A 24,648-nucleotide genomic window follows, 5' to 3' on the forward strand; every position below is an offset into this window, starting at 1 on the left:
TTATCACCCTTCTCTTTATAAAGCCTTTTACGTACAGGAAGACCATTGTCATGTCCCCTGCACCCCCTGAGCCCTCTCTTCTCCAGACTAAACAAATACCAGTTTTTTCAATCTTTCCTCATAGGTCATGTTTTCTAGACTTTTAATCATTTTTGTTGCTCTCCTCTGGACTTTCTCCAATTTGTCCACCTCTTTCCCAAAATCTGGTGCCCAGAAGTGGACACAGTACTCCAGTTGAGGCCTTGTAAGTGCTGAGGAGAGTGGAAGAATTATTTATTTTGTCTTATTTACAACACTCCTGCTAATACATCCCAGAATGATGTTTGCTTTTTTGTTTTTTACAACAGTGTTACATTGTTGATTTCTGTTTAGTTTGTGATCCACTAACCCCAGATCCATTTCTGCAGTACTCCTTCCTCGGAGTGTTGCAGAAAAGTGCTTCAAAAACATTGAATCAGGAGTCTTTAGTCAAACATCTAGTACTTTATAAACATTTAGTCATGACTCTTCCCAACACCTCTGCGAGAGGAAAGCATAGTAAGTTATCTAGAATTCTCATCTTACAAATGAGAAAATTGAGGCACCGAGCGTTTCAGTGTCTAGCCCAAGGTGACCCAGTGACTTGGTCACAAAGCCTGGATTAGAAATTGAGTTCTTGACTCACATTGTCAATGCTCAGTCCACTAGATCATCCTGCTTTTGACAGTAGACTCATCAAAGGGGAAGTCTAAGGGATGGGGCAGAAGTATGCAGGAGGAGAGGCACAGAAGTAAGAGGAACATATTGTGCGTTTAAATTAAGGGTACGTCTACACTACGGGATTATTCCGATTTTACATAAACCGGTTTAGTAAAACAGATTGTATAAAATCGAGTGCACGCGGCCACACTAAGCACATTAATTCAGCGGTGTGCGTCCACGGTCCGAGGCTAGCGTCGATTTCTGGAGCGTTGCACTGTGGGTAGCTATTCCGTAGATATCCCATAGTTCCCGCAGTCTCCCCCGCCCCTTGGAATTCTGGGTTGAGATCCCAGTGCCTGATGGGGCAAAAATCATTGTCACGGGTGGTTCTGGGTAAATGTCGTCAGTCACTCCTTCCTCTGGGAAATCAACGGCAGACAATCATTTCGCGCCCTTTTTCCCTGGATTGCCGTGGCAGACGCCATAGCATGGCAACCACGGAGCCTGTTTTGCCTTTTGTCACTGTCACCGTATGTGTACTAGATGCCGCTGACAGAGGCGATTCAGCAGCGCTACACAGCAGCATTCATTTGCTTTTGCATGATAGCAGAGATGGTTATCAGCTGTTCTGTACCACCTACCATGCTATTGTAAATTGGCAATGAGATGACGGTTACCAGTTCTTCTGTGCTGTACCATCTGCTGCTGTCATAGGTGCCCCTGGCTGAGATCGGCCGGGGGCACAAAAGACAAAAATGGGAATGATTCCCTGAGTCAATCCCTCCTTTATGGTATCTAAAAATAGAATCAGTCCTGCCTAGAATATGGGGTAAGTGTACTAGATAACCAGTGTATCAGAGAACCAGAGAGCACAGCCGGTCCGTGTCAGATCCCGCAGAAATTATGAGCTGTATGCCATTCACAGGGGGTGCCCCTGCAACAACCCCACCTGTTAATTCCATCCTCCCCCAGCCTTCCTGGGCTACCGTTGCAGTGTCCCCCCATTTGTGTGATGAAGTAATAAAGAATGCAGGAATAAGAAACAGTGACTTGTTAGTGAGATAAAATGAGGGGAAGGCAGCCTCCAGCTGCTATGATAGTCCAGACAGGACATTAAGCGTGGGGGAGAGGAGCCCAGCATCCCGCTGATATGATAGTCCAGGAAGAACAGAATATTTTCTTTACACTTGAAGGGCGGGGGCTGATGGAGCTCAGCCCCCTGTTGCTATGATGAAGACAGTTACCAGCCATTCTGTACCATCTACTAGGAAATAGTAGCACTCATGGGCTGATGATGAGGACGGATACCAGTCCTTCTGCACTATACCATCTGCCACAAGACTGAGGATGACGACAGATATCAGTCATATTGTACCATCAGCCACCAAGGAGGGGGGGCGAGGATGCTACAGTTCAGTGCCGCAGCATCGCGTCTACCAGCAGCATTCAGTAGACATAGGGTGACATTTAAAAGAGTCAAGAGACTATTTTTTTCCCTTTTCCTTCTGGGGGCGGGATGGGGGAGGTACATTGACGAGCTATGCCCTGAACCACCACGGACAATATGTTTGACCCTACAGGTATTGGGAGCTCAGCCAAGAATGCAAATGCTTTTCGGAGACCGCAGGAACTGTGGGATAGCTTGAGTCCTCAGTCCCCCCTCCCTCCCTCCATGAGCGTCCATTTGATTCTTTGGCTTTCCGTCACGCTTGTCACACAGCAGTGTGCTGAGTCCCTGCTATGGCGTCTGTCTGGAGATTTTTTTTTAAAATGCTTTGGAATTTCGTCATCTGTAACGGAGCTCTGATAGAACAGATTTGTCTGCCCATACAGCGATCACATCCGTACGGTCCATGCTGGAGCTCTTTTTGGATTTGGGACTGCATCGCCACCCGTGCTGATCGGAGCTCCACGCTGGGCAAACAGGAAATGATATTCAAAAGTTCGCGGGGCTTTTCCTGTCTACCTGGCCACTGCATCTGAGTTCTGATTGCTGTCCAGAGTGGTCAGTGGTGCACTGTGGGATACCGCCCGGAAGCCAATACCATCGATTTGCGGCCACACTAAACCTAATCCGATATGGTAATACCGATATTAGCGCTACTCCTCTCATTGGGGAGGAGTACAGAAACCGGTTTAAAGAGCCCTTTATATCGATATAAAGGGCCTCTTAGTGTGGACGGGTGTGGCATTAAATCGGTTTAACGCTCCTAAAACCAGTTTAAACACGTAGTGTTTAAACCGGTTTAAACACCAGGCCTAAGTGTGTCCCACACTCTCGCCGAAAGCTGGGGTGAGAGAATAGAGATACCAGGGACCTCACTGCAACGCTCAGAAGAGGTGTATTTACAAATCTCAGCACTGCAATCAATTAACAGTTGGAGTGCCTTGAAGCAAGCTTGCCTCTCAATCCATCCAGTTCTTGCCCATGGAAATTAAAACAGCCTTCAATAAAGTTCTCAGGGTACCGTGAGTTTTAATATCACAGGCCTACACCCTGTTCTTGGCTACACCAATGAAAATCCAGAGTAGCTCCACTGAAGGTAGGAGTCAAGGGTCCCAGCTCCCATGTTAGAACAAGCATCTCAGCCTCAGGGGCTTAGCTCATCAGTTCTCCAGTACGGCAGTGATGGGAGCCATATAAGTAACCATGAAATGGATGGGCTCTTTGTGGCAATCCAGAGGGTTCTGTCTTGCTGTACTGGTGTCCTGCCTTCCTGGGAACACTGGTATTAATGTCCCCAAAATAACCCACTCCAGAGGGGTCTCCATGGCTATCAAACTCTGATCGGGTCCCATGCTGGGGGAGGCACAAACAGACATTCAGGGTCATCTCCCCAGCTTCCTCTTAATGCTCTGGCCCGTTTGAACTGCTCTGATGGGATGACAGCCTTGGCTACTGGTTGGATTTATTTATTTATTGTAATTTAGTTTGTGTGTCCCGTAATATGGTTTGGGGAAAGCAATTATTTTGTACACTTACAGGATAATCAGTTTAACACAGCAGCAATACATCAAGGCATCCTGTTGACTGCAAGTAGCTATGGCAACTGTGGAGGCAAAGTGAGATGGATGACTCTGTAGTGTTAATTACATCATAGAAGGCCCTTCTATATCAATAGCTCTAATCATCACACACAGCCCCCAGCACGGAGAGCATTCTGACACACTGACGTAGCTACGCCTGGAGGGGGAAAAGACAGCAAGATGGAAATCTAGGCACCATAATAACCCCATTGATTCGTGCACTGGCATACTACTTCTGTTAGGGAATAGACACTTTGTGGGTTAGTGGGCATTATGCATGCGGGCTCTTCGTTGAAGGACATGATTATGAGTCAGGACTCTGGGTTCTATTCCTACCTCTTGCACTGGGTCACTGTGTTGCCTGGGATAAGTCCCATGAATTCTTTGCCTCAGTTTGCCCATCTGTAGAACCAGGATATTTACACTCCGGGTTATTTAGTCAATGGTTGTAAAGCACTTTGAAATCCATGGGTGAAAGAGTCTGTTGTTATTTACTACTTGTATTGCAGAATCACCTAGGAGTCCCAGCCAAGATCAGTGCCCCATCGTGCGGGCACTGGAAAGACACAGCCCCTACCCCAAAGTCCTCACCATCTCATCAGACAAGACAGGCAAAGGGTGAAGATTAAACAGAGGCACAGAGAGGAGAAGGGATTTGCATGTGGTCACATGCAGGTCTGTAGTAGTTCCAGGCATAGTACTCAGGTCTTCCCTCTCCCAGTCCAGTTGCTCTAGCTAAGCCCAAGCAGTTTCTAATAAAGCTCCCTCTAGGCACAAATCTGAGGTTTTAAAGTGGAATCACATTGTCATCATTATGCTGTAAATAGAGGTCAGACTACTGTAGGCCATTAACTCTGTATACATCTTTCATCTGTTTCAATGTATTTATCTACAGTTTCCTTGCATAACCCCTGAAGCATGTTAGCCAGTGAGGTTAGCAAACACAGACATGCCTCTCTCTCCAAATGTCCATAATTATGGATCGACTGTTTTCCTTTTGCAGAGTGCCATCAAACAACTGTGTATTGCACATCCAAGGATCTCACTTGGATTTCCTTAGAAAAATGCGTATATGTTGTTGAAGAAGCAGAAAAGACTCCAAGGAATTTGAAGATTGAGCTGTCTGGAAGCTGGTAAGAGAACAGCCTTTCGAACCTGATTAGATCAGCCGGCTTGAGGGTTGTTGTTTGTTTTTTTTTAACTAATTAATCAAAAACACAGGTGCAAACTAGAACAATCGTCACAACGAAGTATCACCTCTTACACTTAGAACCCCGTAGCTCCAGTGGATTCTGGCACAGCTCCTGTGCATCCAATGTGAAATGATTAACCCTTCAGTTACTGGGCTGAAAGAGAGAACAGTCACAGAATGATACAGGGAATGTGGCAAAGCATGGTCTAGTGGTTAGGTTACCTGCTATTTAATGCTCAGGACTTGGAGTTAGATATTGATTCTATTCCTGCCTCTGTCACCGACTTGTATGTGGAGCCAAGTAAGTCATTCGACGTCACAATGGGGATAATAATTACCCAGCTCAGAAGAGGGGCAGGCTGTTATTCAGGACGGTGTCCCTATGCAGGGGACCAGCACAATATCTATGCACCACTCAAGTCCCACCTAATTCATCCCTGAGGGCTTATGTGGTGTCTCGCCTTGTGCTGGCCCCTCTGTACAGGGTGAATTTCACCCTGATGTTCGCCAAGCGCTTTGGGATCCTCTGCTGGGAAGTGTACTAGGAGGGAGATAGACTATAGATCTGGCTCCAATGCCTCCCTTACCCATCACCTTCGTTCCCCTGAATGACTGTTGAAAGCACAAATCAGAAACTGCTGAGGAAAAAAAAAGCTCAGCGGTAATTGCAGGATGATCTCTCTTGCTTCGCAGTGCGTGCGGCAATAAACAGCTGCTAAGGCTGATTAGATGCCGAAGTGAAGCTGAGGAGTTTAATGGGTCTGAAAAGCTCTTTTGTGCAAGGGCCGTGTCCTACAACAGGCGTTCGCAGCCAGGGCCGGCTCCAGAGCCCAGCGGGGCAAGCACCTGCCTGGGGCGGCCCTTTCCCGGGGGGGCGGCAGGCTGGGCCGGCGGACCTGCCGCAGTCATGCCTGCGGGAGTTCCACCGGAGCCCCGGGACGACCGGACCTGCCGCAGGCATGACTGCAGAGGGGGCGCCCGCCCGCAGCTGCGGGAGGTCCAGCCGAGCCGTGCGACCAGCGGACCCTCCGCAGTCATGCCCGTGGGAGGTCCGCTGCTCCCGCGGCTCGGGGGCGCCTCCCGGGCATGACTGCTTGGGGCGGCCAAATTTGTAGAGCCGCCCCTGTTCGCAGCCTTTTTCTTTCTGAGCCCCAACATGCTGGAAAAGCTCCACAGCCCTGCCGAGCTGCAACAACTGGTTTTCTGCATATAAAAGCCAGGGCCAGCATTAAGGGCAAGCAGGGCATTGCCTGGGGCCTCCCCCCACAGGAGGCACCGTGAAGCTAAGTTGCTCAAACGTGGGCTTCAGTCCTGGATGATGGGGCTTGGGGCCCCGGGTTGCAGTCCTGCGCGGCGGGATTTTGGCTTTCTGCCCTGGGCCCTAGCGAGTCTAATGCCGGGCATGCTTGGCAGACCTCCTGAAACCTACCCGTGGCCCCAGAGGGGACCCTGGATCCCTGGTTGAGAACCACCATACTACAGAACCCCAGGGAACCAACCAGGATGTTAAGCAGAAGCCAGTCTCCGTTCCTTCCCTGGGTGAGCGTTTGAATGCTCAAGCTGCCTCTTTCATGGGCTTTGTCATAAACAGATAGTTAAGGGTTAAGGTCTCTTTTACCTGTAAAGGGTTAACAAACTCAGTAACCTGACGGACACCTGACCAGAGGACCAATCAAGGGACAAGATAATTTCAAATCTCTGTGGAGGGAAGTCTTTGTTTGTGTTCTTTGTTTTGGGGGCGTTCTCTCTTTGGATCTAGGAGGGGCCAGACGTATATCCAGGCTCTCCCAGCTTCCTGAAGTATTTTCTTCTATTCAGTATAGTGAGTATTAGAAAGGCGGATTAGTCTTATAATTAATTTCTGTATTTGCAAATGTGTGTTTGCTGGAGAAATCTCTTTATTTCTGTTTGCTGTTACTTTTGATTATTCTGAGAAAAGAGGGGGAAGTTCCTCTAGGTTTATAGCTAGACCCTGTATATTTTTCATCCTGGTGCTACAGAGATAGTGTACTTTCTTTCTTTCTTTTAATAAAATCTTTTCTTTTTAGAACCTGATTGATTTCTTCCCTTGTTTGGAATCTCAGGGGAAGAGGAGGGGGGAAAGGGAATCCCTCTTTGTTTGATTCAAGGAGTTTGAATCAAGGTGATCTCTCCCGACGGCTAAGGGAGGGGGAGGTGGGGGAATCGGCTATTTCCCTTTGTGTTAAGATCCAAGGAGTTTGGATCTGTGTTTCCCAGGGAAAGTTTTGAGGGAACAGGGAGTGTGCTAGACACTGGAATTTCTAGCTGGTGGCAGCATAACCAGATTTAAGTTTAGAGGAGTCCATGCAGGTCCCCATCTTGTGGACGCTAAAGTTCAAAGTGGGGAATAAACCTATGACAGGCTTCCTGGGAGCAGGGCTGGGATTAGGATCTGAGCATGAAGTGGGGGTGGGGTTAAATGCTGATTAGCTGATCAAGGGCAGGTCTGGGTGGGAGCAAACAATTGTTCCTGGGCACAGCTGCAAGACGAACAAATTCTAGTTGGCTGATTGGTCTAGTGCCAGCACGAGGGACGTAGGTTTGTATGCCCCGCTCCTGAGGCATTGGGGCTGGGAGAGCCGTAGAGGCAGCGTGGGAAGGAGCATCTTGCATTGCTTAGTGGATCCCCCCCAGGTCTGCCCAAGATCCATTTTGTTAGAACTGAGTGAAAATCTGCACTGAGATTAAAAGTTGAAATGTCAACCTTTTTTTGGAGAATGAAGCGTTCTGCAAAATTTCAATTCAGAAATATTAGAACATTTCACTGAGATATTTTCAAGTGAAATGAATTTTTGACATTCCTGAATCAGCAGTTCATTTTGGTGTGTTGAACCAAATCTAAATGTTTCAGTCTGAGTCAATTTGACGTTAAACTGCATCTGCCTAGGATGCTACCGTGTCTCAAAGGAGTTGTCATTTGGATACTTCATGCCCTTATTCTTCACTATGGGTTGGGCTCCTTGGCCTGACTACATTTCCCATTATGCACTGCAGTCATGTGACTCCCATGATGCACCACCTGGCTTATTTAGAGGGGAGACCTTGAGGCATCACTTACAGAGCCATGGTACCTCATGGGAAGAGAGCCTTGCCCACCTAATGCAAAGTCACCTCTTTTAGTGCTTTTCTGCTTTAAAAGTGAAGGAAGAGACATGCCCTTTTCTCCACAGCTCTGCCCTCCTATGTGTAACAAAGTCACAGCCACTGACTTTAGTGGCCAATGTGTGTTTTTACTGCTTTCACTCCTGTTAGCTTGGCAGAGCCAACCCAGCTAAAGGAGAGGGAGCTGGGGGCTATGTCTCATTATGCATCACCAATAGAAACATTTACTAAGTCCTAATCAGTGATGCCTCATGACACTTCGGAGTTCCACCCAGACCAGTAAAGGGTTTTGTCACTGCCTGCCTGTAACTCTGGCTGCTCCTGTGCTGTGCAACATTGGCTCAGAGCCCTGACGCCAGCAGCCTGATCATGGCACAGTGGGCTCATCCTGGCTTCCGCCAGCGTGGTTTACTCCTGAAAGGTTGACACCACTGGCCTTTCTGGTCCTGAGTCTCCCCAAAATCGTCTTCCTCTGCAGTGTCCAGTCCCTCTCACTGGATCCTTGCAGAAGTTAAGTTTGCTGCCTCCAAAGAGAGAGAGCACACACCACCCTGTTGGTTCAGCTGAGGTCTTCACCCTTCAGGTTAATTCATAGAACTGATATGGTTTTGTCATAAAACAAGAATAAGCTTAACAACAAAGAACAGCTATTTAAGTGATAAGTAAGAACAGAAGACACCAATATAGTTACAAGTAAATCAAAACACAACATGCTTTCTATAGACTAAAACTTAATTTCAACAAGTTACAATCTTTGTCTAGGTAGGTTTCCCACCTACAGTACAGTCAGTACTTTTGGCTTTCAGGCCAAGCAGATCTCCTTTTCATGAGTTCAAAGACTATTGCTCCCTCTTTGTCCCCATAGGGGATGGGTATCAAAATGGCTTTCTGTTTCTGCTTATACTTCCCAAAGTCTATTGTCTCTATTTCAAGAGCCAGAAAGACTTCCTGGGGGAGTGGAGGTTCCATCTCCCATCACGATCATTAAGCGCTCTTCCACCCCATTCATTTAGCTTGATGGCTTTGTTTACCTTCTATGTAAATGTACTTTTCATTGTCCTCTGAGTTGTTACCTGGCTCAGTTTACATTGGAGACACAGGAAAACGGGAGGAACAACATTCCTTTGTCTAGAACAGGCTGGGTTTATGTCCTGCTTGCAAAACACCTTTTAAAAGCATATTTCCAGCCCACATCTATAATTCTTTATACACTGTTCTACATACATCACAGAATAACATGAATGACCTGTGTGTTACTGGTTTGCATATGATACCTGACCATGACATCTTTTAGATACAGATTATGACTGAAAAGGCTGAAGGAACTGGGTATGTTTAATTTGGAAAAGAGGAGATTAAGGGGTGACATGACAGTAGTCTTCAAATACTTCAAAGGCTGCCATAGAAAAGATGGAGAAAAGCTGTTCTCTCTTGCCACAGAGGGCAGGACAAGAGACAATGGGTTCAAGCTACAGCATAGCAGATTTAGATTAAATCTCAGGAAAAATTTCCTAACTGTAAGAACACTAGGACAATGGAACAGATACCTGGGGAGGTTGTGGAAGCTCCACTGGAGGTTATCAAAAGGAGGTTGGATACCTATCTGTCTTGGACGGGTTAGACACAACAAATCCTGCATCTTGGTGGGGGTTAGATTAGATGGCCCTTGCAGTCCCTTCTAACCTTATGGTTCTATGACAACAATATGTTGGGGGCAATGAGTGTGTCAGGCCTGATGTGCGTTACGGTGTGGTGTGCCCTCTGCCAGTTTGCACTGAGAGACTCCTTGGGTGTCAGACCTATGCAACGCCACAGGGCAGTGGGGGTTGCACAGCCTGGTGTCACTGAGGGCAGTATCTGAACACCGGGGGAGCAGCACAGGTGGCGCTGATTGTTCTTCAGGACCTTTATGGGGAGGAGGAAAGAATGGAGCTTGTCTCTCACCATTCACAGGGCTGGGAGGTAGGGAAAAAACAACTTATGGATACAGCACATTTGGTCTGGAAAGCGTTGACGGGCAAGAAGCACGGCATCCTCCCTCCACCCCAACCCCAACAGTACATTCTTTATGAGCCACTTTCCAGGGCGTGACCACATTTTAAAGACAAAAGAGCTCTCGAGCCAGGGGTACGGCCCAAGAGGCTCTGGGCTCAGAGGAATAGTTGTTGGGGTAAGTGTCCTGTGTGGAAAAAGAGCAATGGGCCAGGTTTTCCTTAGTGCTGAGCACTGCCGCCCTGACTCTGCTCCCACTGATGTCCATGGGAAAGTGCCTATTGACTCCAATGGGAGCTGGGTGAGGCTAATACCAAGCACTGCAGAAATTCCCACCTATTGTGCCAGGTCGCATTACATTTCCCATGATGCAGTGCAGTCATGTGGCTCCCATGATGCACCACACGACTCAGTTAGCGGGGAGACCATGAGGCATCACTTACAGGGCCATGGCGTCTCATGGAAGGAGAGCCTTGTCCACCTGATGCAAAGTCAGCTCTCTTAGTGCTTTTCTGCCACCACGCCAGGTGTTCATGAATTTGCACCACAGTGGTGCCCAAAAGCTGCCACCAGGGCCAGCGAACGCCCTCCCCCCGCCCCCCAGGCCCTCTTGTGTCGCTTGTTATCTGATATTAACGATGCTGCAGTCCAGGCCAGGTTCAGAATTTCAAGCTCACAAACAGTTTTATGGCAAGTTGGGGGTGCTGTTTTGTTTTCATTATAATAGGCTATTGAGCTTGTTTTGAAGAGTTACTGTCTTGCCTTGCAACAAAACCTGCCGCTGGTGCTCCCCGCCGCCCCCCATAATGCAGCTTCCGTGAGCGTGTGGAAATGTAATTTCTTTGTAGCTCTGCAGCCGTCCATCATGATGATAGCGGAGTGCAGCTCCGGGATGACAGGCGCTCTCCCCCTTGCTGAATGGAGATGAAATTAAAGGCAATAAACTCATCCCCACATTCAGCTGCAAAGAGTGAAGCAGCAGTTTATATTACTAGCTAAATGCCAATTAAACTGAATTGTTAAAGATCATAAGCATGGCTGCTCCTATATATCATGGAGGGATGCTAGCCCCTCCATAATTATGGTTTAACAGCTTTCTGCTTTTTTTTAATCCCTGCCGAATTTCCCCAGTAGCCCCACCAAGTTGGTCCATAGTAACTTGGGCCCCAGTTCTGCAGCTGGTTCTGCACAAGGAGAACCCTTGCGCCCACATGAAGTTATTTATGGGAGTGGGCCCTGTGGCCCCAAGCCAACCAACTACGTGCTCAATTCCTGGTAACTTCAGTAAGACTACACATGTGCTAAGCACGTGCTTAATACTTTTCTGGACCAGGGCTTTAGATTATGAGCTGTTCCAGGCAGTGACCTTGTCTCTCCTCTGAAAACATCATGCACCCACCCCTAGGGCCCTGAAGGAATAATCATTAAATTCTTCCAACCAAATTGGACGTGTGCAAAGTTTCTCGCCCTCTTTTGCTAAAGCAGAGTGTTTTCGTTGCTATGTTTGAGATAAGCCTGGACAAAGGGGGTTTTAGGGATGGGCATGGGCAGTGTTTTCCAAAAGGGAGAAACCTCTCCTCTAATGCTAGTCAGGAGCAGCTTATCTGAAACCAGCTGTATGTAGAAGCTGCTCTGACCTTCATCTGTGTGTCCTCCAACAGAGCCAGAGCCTTCAGAAGGTTTGACACTTCATTTTGGTGTCATTGTCTATGGGCTCCTGGGCCTGTCGTTAAGCTGTGATCTCTTTTGTGGGATTTCTATGATCCACAGGCTGATAGAGTGAGTGCCCTGCACTGCTCATGTAGCCACCATGCTCCTGCTTGAATTGCAACCTGTAGTGGGAGCAGGGGGAGAGACAGTCTGGCCTAGTGGGATGAGCTGAATGAAACCTGGGGGCAAGGAACTCCTGAGTTCTGGTCCTAGCTGTGCCACAGCCCTTCTTTGAAAGATGGAGCCTCTGTGAGCTTTAGTGACTTAGCCAAAGGCTGTTCCTGCACCACTGGAGTCAATGGGAGTAGGATCAGTCCCACAGCAAGGCAGCTGGGATTAGAACCTAGGTCTTCTGATTCCTAGAGCCTTGGCCTATATTGCTACATGCCGTCTTGTTCTTCCTAGCTGCTTATCTCCTCTCTGCCCCATTTCCACCTCCCCGCTTCCCACTATGCCTCCTCTTAGCCTTGCATCCAGCTTTCCCTTTAAAATTGTCTGTGCATCCCCTTCATAGTCAGGTCTGCTACCCAGCAGCTTTCCTATTTGTTTCACAGCTTTTGAAGTGCAGTACCAAAGATCCCAGTGGTTGGTCCCAGAGCAATAGCTGTCTTTGTGCTGGGAGAACCACTTGGGTTAATTTAAACTACTAGCAGAGACAAGAATGGAGCCAGCACAGAATCCAACAGCGTGCTGTGTACTTTGTGGTGAGAGTCTATTCATTCCCTCTTGCTGCCTGAGGAGGGAGGCTGCTTTATGAGCATTACTCATCCTCTGTGAATATTTCAATACATGAAACAGAAACAAGAAATCATTGGGAAAAGTCCCATCTGATTCCAAGCCCATGGTTTTGTCTGTATTCCTCGGGCTGCCCAGGTGTGCTATTAATTCAGTGTCAGGTTTTTATTTTTTTTGGCACAGCTCCACAGATGCCTGTGTGGGGAGACAGACTTCCCCACTCGCAAGAGAGGATGGGTTGGGCCATTTTCTAATCAGTTTTTGTAAGGAAAATTAAATACAACCTGCTCAGGATGATATTTACCCTGGACATATTTTTTTTCTCACTTTTTTTTTTTGACAAAAAATATTTTCTAATTTGTTTTTCTGTTAAACGTCAAGTCAGCTCAGCATCTTTGTTTTAAATTATCAAGGCCACAGCATGCGCGAGCATTTAAACTTGCCTTGATTAGAGGCACGATCAGCAAGAATTAAAGATTTAAGACAAGACGCCATTTTTTAAACACAGTCGCTCTCTCACACACACCCCCTCGTAGAATCATTCTACCTTGCAGTAAGGAGAATGTTCCAGAGAGATGCCAGTTTTCTAACACTCCAGAGGGCTGGTCCTGGGATACGGCGTTTGGGAATCTGGGCTTAAAGGGGCTGGCACAGCCCCTGAGGAGGTCCCCCAATGCAGGCGCAGTGTAGGGCTGGTGTACATAGCTTCCCCCTTCCCCCACCTCACAGTCCTTTGCAAAGGGGCCTACTGGGTACATGGCTGGAGGTGGAAGTGAGTAGATTTAAAGGATGGGGCATGACTAGGGTACTCAGCCCTCCAGCTATTCTGAGGTGCACAGAAGTCCCATGTCGTTGTAAATTAGCGCAGCCCCTGAAGAGCCCACAGCTCGGTTGTGTTCCCATCCCATCTGGCAGTGAGCTGGGATGGCAGGAGGCAGTACGTGGCTGGGAGGGAAATCCAGAGACTTTAGGAAGTGCTGGCGAGGCAGGAGTAATGCTCTTCTCTAGGAGTCTGTACTGACCCCAGTGCCCTGCCATAGCATTAGGGACAGATAAGAGCAAACCTGAGGTCCTGACCCTTCATGCTCATTAAGTATCTTGTGGTGCTTCTCACAAAGGGAAAGACCATTAGCCCTAGTATCCTGGCTAACGTCCAGCATGGACATTCTGCCTCTTTACATTCACCCTAAAGTCTCAAATGCACTTCCGCTCTTGCAAACCTCCGTTACCGGGGCAGAATGGTTGTATTCCACACCAGACGTACCTGCATTTCAGTGGTGCATGAATGATCCTCAGATATGCAGTTTGCCCATAATTTGGGAGACATGTCTGGATGAAAACTTCTCTATAACTATAAGGAATTATGAAGCATAATTCTTTTTTTTTTAAAGCATTGCTCCTTTAGCCTTTTACCTTCGTTTTGAAAGACCCCCATCCCAGCTAGGGACTCTGATTAATCAGAAAACATGAAAAATCTTATGTAAAATTCTAGTTTCCAGCCAGCAGCTCTCGTTCACTAGCTGTGCAGTTGCTTATCCAATTAGACAACAAAAGAGAGTGCTTCCAGGCAGATGCCACAGAGTGTGTTGCTAACTAATACAATGCAAATGCCATTGGCTCTCAGGGCTCTATTTCTTTCTCGAGCCCTTCCCCCGTCCCCACCCAATTCTTTTATCTAACGCTATAAATATAGAAAGGCATTTGAAAGGTCTGTGTCTCTCCTGCTAGGGGGCTCGGAAGCTGTTTTCCCACTTACCTGGTATCTTCCCTCTGTGTTCCACTCCCTAATGCCGTGTGAGACAGATGGAAGGAAATGCAGTCAACTTCAGCAGTTAAAATAAAAAGGCTAATCCACCAGGAATAATAGATGTAAGCTCATTATCCGAACTGTGCTATTGAGGTTTTCTTCAACGAGCTGTGACATGGGAAAGATTAAATTCCGCTCCCAGACCCTTATCCAGAACTCAGATGCTCCTTTTGGACAGGATCCTCAGGTGGTGTAAATTGGCATTGCTCCATTCATGGATTTTGGTAGAGCGATGCCAATTGGCACCGGTTCAGGATCTGGCCCTGTTTCTCCAAAGCAAATTGAAACAGATTCATTTGAATGTTCACATCTGGAAAAGCAGGATTGACCCTTAGGGTTTGCCAGAGCCTCATTTTGCATCTTCTTGTTCTTTAAGCAAGTGGAAGGAAAATAAATTTAGGGAGGACAAAATGATTATGGGCGCAATGTAGAAGTAACTGGGTGAGGGTCTCTGACCTGTGCTATACAGGAAGTCAGACTAGATGATCACAATGACCCTTGTAGCTTTAAAACTACAAAAAATCCTCCCCTCACATTGGCACGGCAGGTCCTGGGAGAAGTTCACACATTTAAAGAAGATGGATTATCAGAAGATCTGCCATGTGCATCTAACAAGAAAACTTTCCCCTTCGTGTCTAACAGCAAAAGCTCTAGGAGCTGTTGTCTGTGTTTATTGCTCTCTGTTGGTTGTTCCCATGAAACATTCATGGGTGAGCAGGTCTGTTCGATCAGAGAAAGCTCCTTCTCCAACTCTTTCCTACCATTTCCACCTCTTGTCATCTTTTCTCCACGGCTGCCCAGTGCGCAGCTCATTGCTGAACCTTTCTCTTCCAAGTTGCACGTTCAAATCCAGCCCAGGAAGGCGGCGATGAAACACTGTTACTCGGTGGGGGCGTTTGATGGCACGCATGAAGCGAGATGATCTGAATCCAGCTCCTTAGAGGTCTCCGCAACACAAACACCACTGCCAGCAGCAGCAAGGCAACACTCCATTTCCCCTTGTTGGCAGGCTCTGCAGAGAAGTGAAGGTCTGAACAGGCTCTGGCTGTTGAGCTCACCCCTAGGGCTGGCCCGTCTCAGTCAGGGTGGCCTAGAGCTGAGTAAATAATTGATTCAGTTCAGTGACTGAACCAAAAAATCCGAAACAAAATGAGCTTCGTTTTGAACCGAAACCGATGGTTTTTTTCCTTGCCAAAATAAAACACCAAAACCATTTCATTTCTGTTGAAGGAACCATTCTGAATGTCCGTTTGAACCAAAATATTTTAACATTTCCTAGGGCTTTTTTTTCGGCCAGTATTATTTGCCAAATTCAACCTGCATTTACAAATCATTTACTGTTTGCTGACAAAAATTCACTCAGCTCTAGGGTTGAGGCACATTGGTTGGGTTGTATGTGGAAAGCTGCCCCTGCTGCTGCCATCCCATCAGCCCTTTATACTTCCAAGGCAGAAAACTTGGGTCCCATGCAGATTGTTTGGGGCTGTCTAATGAGATTTCATTAGAAGCAGCGCTCCTGTCTGTTCTGATGTGGTGTTATGATCAGGGGTTACCCCAGCATGAGTGGCCCAGATTTCCCTGTTGATATGTGGCACTGAGTTGATCTTCAGCCTCCACCCCAGAAGTGGTTGCATGTGGAATTGCTGTGTGTATGGTGGAGCATTGGAACAAGCCTCTGCCTTTGGTTTGAAATAGTCCAGGACTGCTGAACTTCAGGGCGTGCAGTAAGGATTTATAAGCTACTTGTTTAGTGAGGGCAAGAGTTTTGGTGGGGAAAGTCCCCTCTATTGCATTGCATTACAGCTTGGGGATCTGCTGCTGGGTTTGCATTAGTTGGATTGTTTTTTCAAATAATGTAAAAGTGCCCAGACTAGCAGGTGGGAGCCTTTTTAATGTCATGATAAATCAAAAGAAATAAAGTCTATATGGTAGCGTGATTTTTCTCTTTTTGGTTGTATATTTGGTTAGTTGTGGATGTACCATGGTTTGATATTGTAGCATTATTATATTTTCTGTCCTATTATCTAGTCCTTTCTTAACAGGTTGCCAACATTCTGTTAGGGAATCTGGATTTGCTGTGGCGTTTTGAGTGGCTGTTTTCAGAGAATTATCCACAATGATTCCAAGATCTTTTTCTTGAGTGGCAACAGCTCATTTAGACCCCATCATTTGTGTGTATTAGTTGAGAGTATGTTTTCCAAGGTGGGTTACTTTGCACTTACCAGCATTGAATTTCATCTGCCATTTTGTGGCCCTGTCACCCAGTTTTGTGAGATCCCTTTAACTCTTCAGTCTGCTTTGGACTTAACTATCTTTGTACCTTCTGTAAACTTTGCCACCTCACTGTTTACCCTCTTTTCTGGATCATTTATGAATCTATTGAATGGCATTGGACCCAGTACAGATCTTTTGGGGGTGCTACTATTTAACTCTTTCCATTGTGAATAAATGGACCATTTATTCCTACTCTTTGTTTCCTGTCTTTTAATCAGTTACTGATCCATGAGAGGATCTTCCTTCTTATCCCATGACAGCTCACTTTGCTTAAGAGCCTTCGGTGTGGGATCTGGTGTAACGTTCCTCCCTCTTGGGTCAGGGCGCCCCCTTTCCGGAGGCATCTGGAAGTCGGCACGCCCATGGGAAGTTTGTCAGGGGGGAGGGGTCTGAGCTGAGACTGTGCAAGTCAGCCAAAGAGCAGTGCAGGTCTCCACCAGGAGGGTTCAGTACACCCCCAGTTAGCTGGTAGCCGCAGCCTCCTTGCTGGGGCAAAGAACAGTGGGCATGGGCTAAGCACGTAAACAGTTTATGGTCCTCAGCCTCCTGGCTGGGGTAAACGGCAACAGCCTATGGCTCTGGTGCATCCAGCCCTGCATACGAGGCTGGGATTAGGGGTACCGGGCCCACCCTGCTTCACTGGGTCCCAGCCCAGGGCCCTAGTAGTCACAGATGATCCAACCACGGGGTCAGCAGGGAAACACGTGGTTGCTGCCTCGTATCCTGGCAACACAACCGGACCAACGTCTTGTTTCCCTGGGCTACTTCCTTACCAGTTCCCGCTGGCGCCACTCCGTCACTGCTGGGCTCTGGCTCTCAGGCTTGCGATTGGGCAGCCCTTCCTTTAGTCTCTCCCCAGGGGTCTTCTGTCCACAAGGGCACTGGGTTGCCCTTCTTCCCTGCGACCAGTCCTGGACTCCACTGAGGGCTCAGCATTCTGGGAGCGACATCTGCCTCCTTCCCTGGTCTGGCCACAACTGAGCTGCAAAGCCCTGCTCTTATACGTCCTGCCCCACCCCTGCACTTCCTGTGAGGGGGGAAGGGCGGGGCTAGCTGCACCCACGAGGGGGAGTTAAATTCCTCCGCTCTGGAGGGAGGCCACTCTCTGCCTCACTTAGGGTGACCAGACAGCAAGTATGAAAAATCAGGACAGAGGTGGGGGGTAATCGGAGCCTATATAAGAAAAAGACCCCAAAATCGGGACTGTCCCTATAAAATTGGGACATCTGGTCACCCTAGCCTCACTACGCCTTGTCAAAGGCTGTCTGAAAGTCCACGTACACTATATTAACTGGGGCCACATGCTTGTAGACCCCCTCAAAGAATTCTAATAGATTGGTGAGGCATGATTTCCCTTTCCAAAAGCCATGTTAACTCTTCCCCAACATATTGTGTTCATCAAATGGACAACAGAGATATATTGTGATAAAAGCCCAGAGATTAACAGCCTGACCTTGCAATCTTTGCTGTCATGCGTATGCCTTGCTCTCAGGAGCAGTCTCACTGCATGGCTAAGGAATATTCAGATGAGCAGGGCTTGCAGGACTGGCCCTATGGGGATCTATCTAAGCTAGGAAAAAAGGAGTTTTTTAAAACCAAGTTACCTAATGTGATTTGAAACTCCCCTGAACAACTAGGCTGTCTGCCTTAAACTACTGCAGCTGCGCAGCTGTAGTGTTTCAGTGTAGACACACTCAGTACAGTGACAGGTGGGGTTCTCCCATCACTGTAGTTAATTCACCTCCCCACAGGGCCGGCACAAGTGAAGGAAGCAGGTGCCTGGGGTGGCCAATAGAAAGGGGCGGAACTCCGTCCATTATTGGGGCGGCACGTCCGGGTCTTCGGCAGCAATTCGGCGGCGGGTCCTTCAGTCCCTCTCTTCCTCTTTGGTGGCACTTCGGCGGCAGTTCAATCGGTTTCTTTTGTTTGTTTTTTTCACTGCTTGGGGTGGCAAAAAAGCTGGAGTCGGCCCTTCCTCCCCAAGAGGCAATAGCTAACTCAACAGAAGATTTCTTGCATCAACCTAGCTCTGTCTACACCAGTGGTTAGGTTGGCTTAACTACATCACTCAGGCTTGTGAAATTTTCATGTTCCTGAACGATGTAGCAGGGTCGACCTAACTTTTTCATGTAGAACTCGCCCTAGTGTAGACATAATTTGGTGTTTCAAATAATATTGGTTAACCTGATTTGAAAAAGCACCTCTCTCCCCATCCAGTCGACCTTGGCCCTAAGTGGTGGTTTGCATACAGTAGAACAAGGGACCTGTCATCCCCAGGAAATTATGACACTCCTGTTATTGCACAAGTACCTAATTGAATTGAGGTCACACCACAAGTCCCTCACCAGGATGCAATTTAATAACAATTCACTTGCAAAATGTACTAAGTGCTTTTAATGCAACCTCAGTGGCTCTCATGATCTTAGATTTAGCTAGTGTCTCCCTAATACATCACAAATCTGCTATTGTGCAATACGACCATTGGTACATTATGGACCCTATCCCATGAATTACTGAGTTTATTCATATGTTTACTTGCAATATCCAGCCTTTATATGTCTCTGTGCGATTTCTAGAGTTTCAGGGCATGTCTACACTATCAAACTAGGAATCTTTTAGTTTGAGCCTGCAACGTCCACATTGGGGAATTACGGCACAGCACTTCAGGCACCTCTATACATGCTTCTGTAGCCTGAACTGCAAGGTAGTGCAAGCAACTGCAAGCTCTCAGACTTCCTTTATCCTGGTAAACAAGGAAGACAAAACTGGAACGCAATCTCCGTGGAAAGCTGTTTGTTTGTGTCTGAAACTTGCAGTGGTTTTCTCTGATAAATCCCGTTTCAGGTGGACTGTGATTCCATATATCATGACACTGAGCATAGGTGCCAACTCCGGGGTGCTCCGGGGCTGTAGCACCCACCGGCAGCTCCCCGCCCTGACCCAGCTCACGTCCGCCTCTGCCTCCTCCCCTGAGTGCTTCTCACCCCTCCCTCCCATGCCTTCCCACTGAGAAACAGCTGATTGGCGGCGGCAGGTGCTGGGAGGGATGGGGGAGGAGGGGAAACGCAGCACACTTGGGGAAGAGGTGGGGCTGGGGTGGGGATTTGGGGAAGGGGTCCAATAGGGGCAGGGAGGGGGCGGGGCAGGGGCGAGCACCCACCGGTGCCTGGAAAAGTTGGCGCCTATGACATTGAGCACCTACAACTCCTGCAGAAGAGAGAGGGAGTCTTTGCACATTGCAGGTTCAAGTCACAAACTAAGCAATAATAGAGAAAGAAAGCGGGAAAGACTTTGACGGGGAGAGAGCTCTCCTGTTGGCATAAAAAAACCCACCTTTGTGAATGGCACAAGCTATGTCAGCGGGAGAAGCTCTCCCACCAATATAGCACTGTGCACATGAATGCTTATGTCGGTCAGGGCCGGCTCCAGGGTTTTTGCCGCCCCAAGCGGCGAAGGGGGGAAAAAAAAAAAAGCTGCAATCGCGATTGGCGCCTGCTCTACTGCGCTGCTTTCTTCTGCGGTGGCAATTCGGTGGCAGGTCCTTCCCTTCAAGAGGGACCGAAGGACCCGCTGCCGAATTGCCACCAAAGAGCCCGACATGCTGCCCCAAGCACCTGCTTGCTGGGCTGGAGCCTGGAACCGGCCCTGATGTTGGTGTAACTTATGTCGCTCAGGGGGGTGGTTTATTCACATCAGGGAAGGATATAAATTATGCCGACATAAGCTGTAGTGTAGACCAAGGGTCTCAAAGTCCTGGCCCGTGGGCCATCTGCAGCCTGAGAACCTCCCCAGTGTGGCCTGTGGAGGAGAGACGCAGGCAGACACACTGCCGGCAATGTCTGCTGCAGGTGCCGTCCCCTGCAGCTCCCATTGGCTGGGGGAGAGGGACAGAGATACCAGCACTAGTCGCAGGGCAGAGTCAGCCATGGAGGCAGCATCATTAGCTGCTGGGCAGAGTCAGCTGGAGGCAGCATCATTAGTTGCTGGGCAGAGTTAGCCATGCAGCCAGCATCACTTTTTCCCCACAATGAATACAAGTCAAAATACTGAACACAACTATCTGACGCACACCTGGCTGCAACCCTGAAGGTTTCAACTGCTCAGTCACTGAGGCCAAACATCAACAAACTGACAGAACTGAAGCGTTGCCAGGGATCTGGCAAACACTAAAAACTCTCTAGCAGGTGAAGATTTGTATCAAGTTGTATGACAGTTTTATTATTTCTAAGACATTCGAAATAAAAAATACAATATAAAGGTATTCTGTTCTGAAAACCATCTTCAGTGACATTATTGGCCAGCTGGGAGGATTTGAGGACTGGCATTGGCCCTAAGGTAAATTCAGTTTGAGACCCCTGGTGTAGACATAGCCTAAGCTTGTCTCTCTCACCAACAGAAGTTGGTCCAATATTACCTCACCTACCTTGTCTTTCTACTACTACTATCCTGGGGCTGACATGGCTGCAACAACACTGCATAAGTTAATTACGTGCATATATATCGACAAGGCTATGCCACAGATCCTCCAAGGTATTTAGGCACCTAACTGCAACTGAAGTCAGTGGGATTTGAGGATCTTGGCCTAAGTGACATGTGGTAAACTCCCATTTCTAATTTTCTAACTTAGCTTTGAAGTGCATTTACAGTAGAATTACTAGACCTAAAATCAGGGCAATCTGATAGGCAGAGTTATGAGCTGCAGACGATACACAAAACTGACAAATGTAAAAGCCTGCTACCTATTAAACTAAAGTGGGAACAAAATTTAGGATCTGAAGCTAAACTGACAGATTAAATAAAACGTATATAGCAAAATATTTCTATTGATGCCAGATACATTAATAAATCACAGTTTTGTACATGGTATTTTTATTACTCTAGTGAAAACCAACCCATATGTACCCAAGCACTTCTGCGGACTAAGCAAGAGATGCAGTTACACTGGCAACACTTTCCCATCAAACAAGTGAATATCTGTTGATCCTGAAGTACTGGGTAAGTGACATCATGATCAGTACTGATTACATGCGGGTCGGCAGCTTTGTCTGTGTATGCCTCTGGATGAAATGTGTTTTGACCCTACTTAGTTTTATTATTAGCAGTATGGAAGGGCCTAGATGCCCCAGCCAAGAGTGGGGCTCCAGTGTGCTTAGTGCTGTACAAACACACAGTCAGAGAAAGTCCCTGCCCCAGAGAGCTTGCAATATAAATAGACAAGACACAAAGAGTGGGACGGGAAATAGGAATTGGTGATTTGCTCACGGTCAGTGGCAGAGCCAATACTAGCGCCTTTGTTTCCTAGTCTAGTGCACTCTAGTCCAGACGACACTGCCTCTCCAGTTTGTGTAAACAGAACTAGTGTTTGCTAAAAGGAGAATTTTGGGGCATTGGCTGGAGAGCTAAGCACCAGCAAGCCCCCATTCTGCAGCTGTGAAAGAAGCAATCTCTAGGAACCATACTAGGATGAAGACACTTCAGTGTGTGGACTAACTTCTGGGACTTCACAAGATCTGCCAGAGGAAATCAGCACACTGAACAGGAACTTAGTGGATGGACGGACACGCACAGAAACACAAAACAAATGGACATACTCATGCAGGTGGAAACATGGAGATTCACCCTATTGTTTAGCCGCTGTTGTTGGTTGTCTGTTTAATTGCTTAGCTCCTGAAGGAGAACATGGGGAATAGCCCCATATGTCAGCAGCCCGGCTGAAAAGTACTGCCATAAATTGTATTAAGCCTGTATGGAAATCAATCCAAGTATTTCTTGGATTTCGCAGCCTCCCAATGCACAGTAGGCTGCCAGAGAACTCTGAGAGACAGAGAGAGAGACACCTGGTTCAGTACTATGGCTAATCTAAAAATGCAGCTGAATTTTTGTGGGGTTTTTTGTGTGGACATTTTTTTTAAATTGTTCGGTCTTTTTTATTTGTTTGTTTGCTTGATATTCTTGTTGAAATTGCCTGTGCATTTTTTCCCCCCTTTTTCAACATGAAACCAGAAACTGAAAAATTTTACTACAATTGTTTGGTTTTCAGTAAATTTGCAGCTTCTGATTTTTGTTGCTGACGAACTAGAAAACGTCAGTGAAAATGAAGTTTGTTCCTTGAAAAGTTCACTTGTGACTAAAAGCCATTTTTCCTCAAAATTATGTTTTGTCAGAAGTGTGTTTCAACAAAGCTGTTCAGTACAGATGTGGGCTCAGGGATCCCCTGAATTCAGGGACTAGCTCCATCTTGGTGTCGGATTGGGATGGCCGGGGCCTCCTGGGAAAGGAGACAACAGGGGAGGTTAGACTGTGGTGGCTCAGGCCGAGGCTCCTCTCGACCAGCACATGTGGTGGTCTTTCCTTCCCTCAGATACGGGAACTGGAAACGCTCCCTAATATTGGGATTCTCCAATAGGCCCAGCTGCCTCAGAGCTTGAACTGTCACGTGTGCTGCCCTTAGGATGACCAGACAGCATATGTGAAAAATCGGGACAGGGGGTGGGGGGGTAATATGAGTCTATATAAGAAAAATACCCAAAAATCAGGACTGTCCCTATACAATTGGGACATCTGGTCACCCTAGCTGCCCTCCCACTATTTGCTGTCTTGTGTTTGAATTTACTGCGGTGTCTGAGATCACGCCCAACCGCACTACACACAGGAATGCACTAAATTCAAACACAAAAAGCAACAGAAAGCGACAAGTCTCTGCCCCGCCATTTGTTGGGCTCCTCTTGCTGCCAGGAAGATTCTGGAGGTCGACCTCCCCTCCCCTCCTCCCCCTTATTTCTATTCTTTTCTTGGAAGCCCACAGCTGGGGTGGGGATTATAGACAGAGCTGTCTTCAGGGCCTCACTACTGTTTCTGCTCTGGCATTGCTGCAAGTGTGAGCAGGACTAAACCCATTAAGTCAATGGGCACTGCAGCTGCTCAGCCCGTCTGAAATCCAGCGCAGGTCCCATTCATGCATTTTACATTCAGGGCACTAGACAGTTGAGACCCTGTGGTAATAACTAATCTAACGAACGACAATTTCAGTAAAACGCAAAGAGCAGTAACCTGCACCTCATTTAATCAGCTTTCTGAAAATGGGTTATGATGTACATAATTAGCAAGCGGCATTTAACCAGTGATGTATTCCTAACACAAAGCACTGCTGCTGCTGCTGCTAACAAGCCAGGCTACAGCAAACCCAGCCCAGCTACTTCCAACAGCAAGGACTTAACCATCATTGGGATGCATTGTTGGAGATAATATCCTGGTACGGTTTTGTGACTGCCCCTTGGATTTGAAACAATCTCCTAGTTCTCCTGTGCCAATCTCCACCTTTTCTCCATTCAAATCCCTCCTTAAAACTCCCTTCGTCCGCAAAGCCTTTCTCAGAAATAATCTTCCTATGAAACTCTGTCTGCTCTGCTTTAGGAGTGGGTTTGATCGGCCAGTGTATTTTGTGTCTGGACAGACAATGCAATTCAATCTGGTTTGTAATCTCTGTGAAGCAGGGCCATGGGACCAAATTAATCCCCGGTTTAATTTCACTGACTTCAATTGACTTCTGTCTGTGTTCATATAGCACTGGGAAAAATACCAACAACCTGCCCTTCCAGCAAAGACCGAGACTGTAGCAGAGGAGAAAAAGCAGGTGCCAGTATAAAACATGCTCCACTCCAGTCCCTTCTGCTGCCCAGGTGAATCAGAATAACTGTGATTTCAAAATGGTAATTCTCAGTCCCTAGTCGCTTGCTGATCAAACAGGGGGCTTGTCCCCTCTGCTGGGCCCTCTTCAGATGAGTGTAGTAAGAAATGTTATGATGTTGTCAGGTTTGTGTGATTTAACTATTATAGCCATAGTACCCTCTTCTCGGTGACGTCAGAAATGACTAAATGTCATTGAAGAGCTGAGGTGGATATAATATCTAGCTCTGCAAAACCTGAGTCATCTCATGGAGGCAGGATGGATCAGCTCTCAAATCAGGTGTAGTAAAAATAATCCTGTGAAGGTAAATAAAGAAAACATGTTACATTATATTAATCCCCAAGGGCTGCAGAAATGATGGGTGATTCTGGGTGCCTCAACTTTTGGGGGAAAGAAGACACTTTATGGGGTTATTTTTAG

The 24,648-nt window shown here is 47.3% G+C and overlaps 1 long non-coding RNA gene across 1 annotated transcript; it reads left to right on the forward strand.

Annotated features, from left to right (window-relative positions):
- Positions 1 to 3,832: 3,832 nt before the first annotated feature.
- LOC123366237 lies at positions 3,833 to 22,319 on the forward strand. The gene is made up of 5 exons (XR_006577979.1): positions 3,833 to 3,968; positions 4,218 to 4,383; positions 4,712 to 4,841; positions 21,423 to 21,536; positions 21,844 to 22,319. It is a non-coding gene; the product is annotated as an uncharacterized LOC123366237 (long non-coding RNA).
- Positions 22,320 to 24,648: the final 2,329 nt, after the last annotated feature.

Source organism: Mauremys mutica, chromosome 3 (genome assembly GCF_020497125.1).
Source record: "Mauremys mutica isolate MM-2020 ecotype Southern chromosome 3, ASM2049712v1, whole genome shotgun sequence".
NCBI lineage: Eukaryota > Metazoa > Chordata > Testudines > Geoemydidae > Mauremys > Mauremys mutica.